At 35.8% G+C, this 6,049-nt stretch overlaps 1 pseudogene; it reads left to right on the top strand.

The window, feature by feature from the left end:
* The first annotated feature begins 408 nt into the window (after positions 1 to 408).
* Positions 409 to 3,014, top strand: LOC116140798 (annotated as a pseudogene).
* The last annotated feature ends 3,035 nt before the right edge of the window (positions 3,015 to 6,049 follow it).

The following is a 6,049-nucleotide window of genomic DNA, read 5'->3' on the forward strand; positions in this document are numbered from 1 at the left end:
ACTAATTAAATAAACAAAAAAAAAAAAATGTATCTTTATACTTGAACTAATAGATAATCGAATAAAGACTTTGAATTAACTAAATTTCAATTTATAATAAACTAATTAAGAAATAAACTATTTAAATGTATTTTTATCTTTTCAATCAAATATTAACAGAAAATACTAATAGAACTTAACGAAGGGTGGGAAATTGTCATTTTGAAACTTGATACGTGGGAAAGGGTTCTTTCATCAAACCCTGGGTGGGAAGTCGTTCTCCCATATATTTATTTGAATGGTTTAGTTTCACCTTGTCCAACTCCACACTCTGAACCACATCAACCCAAATTTCGTTTGTGTAAGTAATAACTGGATGCTCCGCTCCGCTCCGAGAAAAACAAAACAAACCATTAATTTAAAATCTCTCATCACTGGTTTCTCTTTAACCTCCCAATCCATGCTTCATCTGATAAAACTCTCACACTCCCACAAGATGTTCGATCAGTTGTCTTAGACAACAACGGTATTCTTTCCGGGCTAAATCATGGTGCTGTACTCGTTGATACTTCTAGTAGCCATCCTGCTCTTGCTCGAGAAATCTTTAAAGCCGTTCGTGATAAAGATTGTTGGGCTGTGGATGTCCCAGTTTCCGGGGGTGACATTGGTGCAAGAGATAGAAAATTAACTATCTTTGCGGCGGGTGATGGCGGGGTTGTGGAGTGGTTATCGCCATTGTTTGAAGTAATGAGGAAGCATACGTATATAGGCGAGGCAGGGTGCGGGCAAAGCTACAAAACTGCTAATCAAATTGTGGTGGGAGCGAACTTGATGGGGCTGAGTGAAGGGCTGGTGTTTGCAGAGAAGGCGGGATTGGATGTGAAGAAGTGGAAAGAATCAGTGAGGGGAGGCGCAGCGGGGTCAATGGTGATAGAGTTGTTTTGAGAGAGAATGATTGAGAAGGACTTTAGGCCAGGTGGGTTTGCAGAGTGTATGGTGAAGGACATGGGGATGGGTGTGGATGTAGTGGAGGAGAGCGAGGATGAGAGAGTGGCGGTGTTGCCTGGTGCTGCATTGGGCACGCAGATGTTTTCGGCAATGGTGGCGAATGGAGATGAGAAGTTTGGCACTCAAGGGCTTATTTTTGTTATAGAAAGGATCAATGGCAAGTACGTGTACTTCTTGATTTGTGTTAATAGTATTTGTTTTGGAGTTGGTTGTGTTAAATAGTCCTGAAGTTTGGGCTTATTGGTGTTTCAGGAGCGTTTTATTTGATCTTTTAGTTATGATTCGGATTAAGATGCTTGAGAGAAAATTTGTTTTGGCATGTTAATATCAATTAGTTGTCCTGGTTGGAGATAGATTTTCGTTATGCCTTGTGGTGATTGCAGCCAAAGATTTTATATGTTAATATTTTTACTTGTAACATCTAATGGTGTCCGAAGCTGTATAAAGGTTGCCTTTTATATGTGTTAAGTGTTTATGCCCTTGTCTAACAACTCAAGTGTCCTTTGCTTTCCTTTATTTATGGTTTCAGGACAATTGAAGATGTTGGGTTGAAAGCAATGGAGCATTCTTTTATTGGCATTTTTGACGGATATTGACTCTATTGTTGCAAAGCAATCTATTGTTACTGGCACGAATTTCTTTTGCCGTTTTCTAGAGGATATAGCATTACAAGTTTTTCTCTCCTCAACCCTCTTTATTATCTTCAACTTCATTCGTGCTATACAAAAAATATTTTATAATATTTTTGAATAATGCATCTTGTACTTATTAAAGTTTGCCATTCTTTTAGATTTGTGATGGTTGAAGTTTGTGGAGTTTGGGTTTTTATTTCCAAACGACTTGTAGAGGTTTTACTCTGATAAGTTGATTTAGGAAGTATGTGATTAATGGTCATGGACTAGTTTTGGTTTCGTTCAGTAGTTTGATGAATAAAATGTTATTTAATAAAAAGTGCATGGTCTCATATATGGTCATTTTGTCTATGAATCTGTGTGTGTGTGTGGAAAAGAACAATCTTATGGAGTTTCTGCTGCTTTTTCTATATATTACAATATTTGTGTTACCAAGTGGAGGATTGATCAAATATCAGCGGTTTGTGAGGGAAAGCAGAATACGCAAAGGTTTAGTAATGGAGGTTATTAGTATGTGTTGCTTTGTTTGAAAAATTCTCTCAAGTTATGGGGATAACTCTACCTCAAAGTCTTGTTTTCTTATTGCTTTATTTCAAGTAAACTTGCTTCATATATTTCAAATTGATCTTTCCGCCCTCTTTTACCGTGGTTGTAGTTTTTAAACTGCTTGGTTCTCATAGCAAATGTATAATTTTAATGCTTATTTTGGAAATATAGTTTCATTGGAATCGTAAAGTAGAGCGGTTTTTATTGGTTTACAGTGAAGGACCAACTCATTCCCTTGTTAAAGCTGTGACAATGCATGCTCTCAAACTGATGCTTAACTGTAGATTGGTTCTCAAGTTTTGTGAATCAAATGGTTGTGTTTGCTTGGGAGGGGAATAACTTGTTGAGTGTCTGTCTACCATCTAGTTTTGGTTACATAGTCTTGCTAGCTGACCCAATTCTGGATCACAAGTCAGTACAAGTTTTTTGTGTTCCATTTAAAGTATTCACATTGTTTGATAACAATGTTTTCCTACTAGATATGTTTTAGAGGGAAGCAAATGAGAAATTAGAAGAAGTTAAAAGGCAAATGGAGAGTTCATGATGATGCTTACAACTCAAGGACAACAATCTTCAACAAATAACCAAATCCTTTTGGATGAAATTGTAAGTTATTTTGAAAACTGCATATATACTGTGAAAACTATTTTTCTTTTATATTAATTATAAAGTGATATGCAATAATTACATTAATCTTATTTTTTTTTTTTTTTTTAAATTTGATATTACAGGTTGGTGTAAATTCTTAAATGGTCAAGAAAAGTTGCTATGACATTGAAGCATTCATATTTTGTAAAAAAAATAATTGATAACATTTTAAATTACTAGGATGAAGGATTTTATGAGTAGACAATTTTTTGGTTGAAAATGACTTTATTAATGTTTTATTTTTTATATTAGAATTTTTCTTATGACGTCGTATTATCTATTTAATATAAAAATATTGTTATAAATTTGTAATTATTATTAAATTTGTTAATTATAGCAATATTTGTTACAAATCAAAAGTATTCATAGCACGTAATTTCAATATTTAACTATTAACACACTATGTTTATAACAATATCATTTCATATATAGTTATGACTTCTATATGTCCATAGCAAATAATTTAATATTTAGCAACAAACTATATATGTGGCAAATAAGTTTTTTATTTAGTTATGAATTTAGTGGTCACGGAGCTAAAATGTTAATATATTTGCCATGGATATTATTTTTGTAGCAAAAATTTTCAAGTTTTAGTTATAAATTAATATTTGTGTAGCTAAAATGCAAAAATAGCTATACAAAAATATTCCCCATGGCTATAAAAGGCAAAGCTTTTGCTACAAACTTATTATTGTTATGACAAAAATATTTAAGTTTTTAGTAACATATTAATCTCATCCATAACAAAAAATATAAATTGTTAGCTACGTAAGCAAAAAGTTACATATATAATTTTTAGCTGCGTCACTTCTAGCTACGATAAGCTACAAAATATTGTATTTGTAGTTAAACCATTTAGTTATACAAATTCATATTTTCAGTTACAATGAGTGCCATGGCTAGAAATGCAAAAGGTTGTAGTGACGTGCTTACTTCAGTCATGAAAGATTGGATTATTCGCTAAAGCAATCACATACTTGTTATCAACATAAATGGTTGTTGGCTCTTCTTGTGATATATTCAACTCATTTAGTAAGTTTTGCAACCAAATTGCATGACAAGTGCATGAGGTGACAATAACATACTCGGCTTCACAAATTGAAAGCATGACAATTGGTTACTGCTTTGACATCCAAGTAAAAGCAGTGTCTCCTATGAAAAATACAAATCCAATGGTGCTCTTTCTATCATCAATGTCTCTAGCCTAATCGTTGCCACTATATTCAACGAATTTATACTTCTCTGAAAATGAATAGAACAAGTCAAAGTTGATTGTAACTTTAAGGTAAAGAAGGATTCTCTTTGAAGTCTTGAAATGAGTTGTTATTGGGGTTTCCATATAGTGACTAACTAACCCAACGACATGGAGAATGTCAGGTCTAGTACATGTCAACTAGCACAAGCTTCCAACTAGGCTCTTTAAGAGAGTTAGATCTAATATTTCTCCATCATTGTGCGGAGTAATGCTTGGATAGTTTGACTCCACACTCTACCGATGTGCTTATAGGATTGCAATTATGCATCTAGCAAGTTTCTCATATATTCGTCTTCAACCTTGCATTATCTTTTGAGCTTGAATATACCTCTGTTTGTTCTCTGTAAAATCCTAGAGGTTTATTTTGTTTTTAATCAAGTTCCATTATGCATTGCTAAGCTTTAAAATACCTTGTTAACCTTTGTTGTTTGAGTGATTGGAACGAGTTTCATTTGATCATGCTTGATGGGATTTCAAGCTGTTGGAGCTGAAGCGTGTCTTTGGCATTGTACTTTGAATGGAGCTCAAGGTTGTCCAAGTGGTTTCTTGGCGTGAAAATTACTGTGGTAGAACGAAGTTCAACCAGAGGGTAAAGTTGAAGTATTGTCATAACAGGGAGTATTTTACAATTGATGCTAAACTTTGGCTTTGTAATTGTACTATAAATGTTTATCATAGTGGAATAGTTTCGTCTGAACTCGGTCCCATAGATGTAGGTGGTTGGCCGAACCATGTAAAAATGGTTTGTGTGCATTACATTAGGTCATTGATGTTTAGATTATGTTAATGATGAATTAACAAACCTGTAAGCACAAATGAACATGTTTAAAAAGTTTAATGAACTTGATAAAGTCATAAAACTTTCAGGGCTCAACCACTTCGTGAACTAAGAGACTTGGCCAAGAAAATAAACCATTTATGCACGTTTCTTGGAGAAAGTTCACTATCGTTGTTTCTTCTCTAAAGTTTGCTGAACAAGTGATGAATGTGTGTTTGTTTTAGTATTTGGATATTTTAGAGTAGGATGGGAATAACGAGGTAGGATTTAAAAATTAACAAAACACCCCCTCAGATTTTTTAATTTACTAAACACCCCTTAATAAAAACATTTAGAACTACAAAAACACTCCCACCCACCCATTAATACCGGCAGCCGGCCACCACTGTCGGAGGTTAGCCGGATTTGCCATATCAGTGCACTAGTGATTGGATTTGGTCGATCGTGCGCCGAGATGGCCTTTTCCAACTAGATCCATCGTAGATCTGGTCGAAAAAGGCCAGATCTGGCCATGTTTGATCGCCAACGATGACCATATCTTGGTCGTCGTTGACGACTAGCTACGACCAAAGACGGTCAGATCTTTGGCTGTAGATCTAGCCTTTTTTTTTGCCAGATCCATAGTGGATTTGGCCGAAAAATGATAGATCGACGCACTATCAGTAAGATCCAGCCGGTAGTGTGCCATTATACCAGATTTCAGCCACCACTGTCGGAGGTTAGCCGGATTTGCCATATCAGTGCACTAGTGATTTGATTTGGTCGATCGTGCGCCGAGATGGCCTTTTCCAACTAGATCCATCGTAGATCTGGTCGAAAAAGGCCAGATCTGGCCATGTTTGATCGCCAACGATGACCATATCTTGGTCGTCGTTGACGACTAGCTACGACCAAAGACGGTCAGATCTTTGGCTGTAGATCTAGCCTTTTTTTTTGCCAGATCCATAGTGGATTTGGCCGAAAAATGATAGATCGACGCACTATCAGTAAGATCCAGCCGGTAGTGTGCCATTATACCAGATTTCAGCCACCACTGTCGGAGGTTAGCCGGATTTGCCATATCAGTGCACTAGTGATTTGATTTTGTCGATCGTGCGCCGAGATGGCCTTTTCCAACTAGATCCATCGTAGATCTGGTCGAAAAAGGCCAGATCTGGCCATGTTTGATCGCCAACGATGACCATATCTTGGTCGTCGTTG

The sequence above is a fragment of the Pistacia vera genome, unplaced genomic scaffold, assembly GCF_008641045.1.
Source record: "Pistacia vera cultivar Batoury unplaced genomic scaffold, PisVer_v2 Contig38, whole genome shotgun sequence".
In the NCBI taxonomy this organism is placed as follows: Eukaryota; Viridiplantae; Streptophyta; class Magnoliopsida; order Sapindales; family Anacardiaceae; genus Pistacia; species Pistacia vera.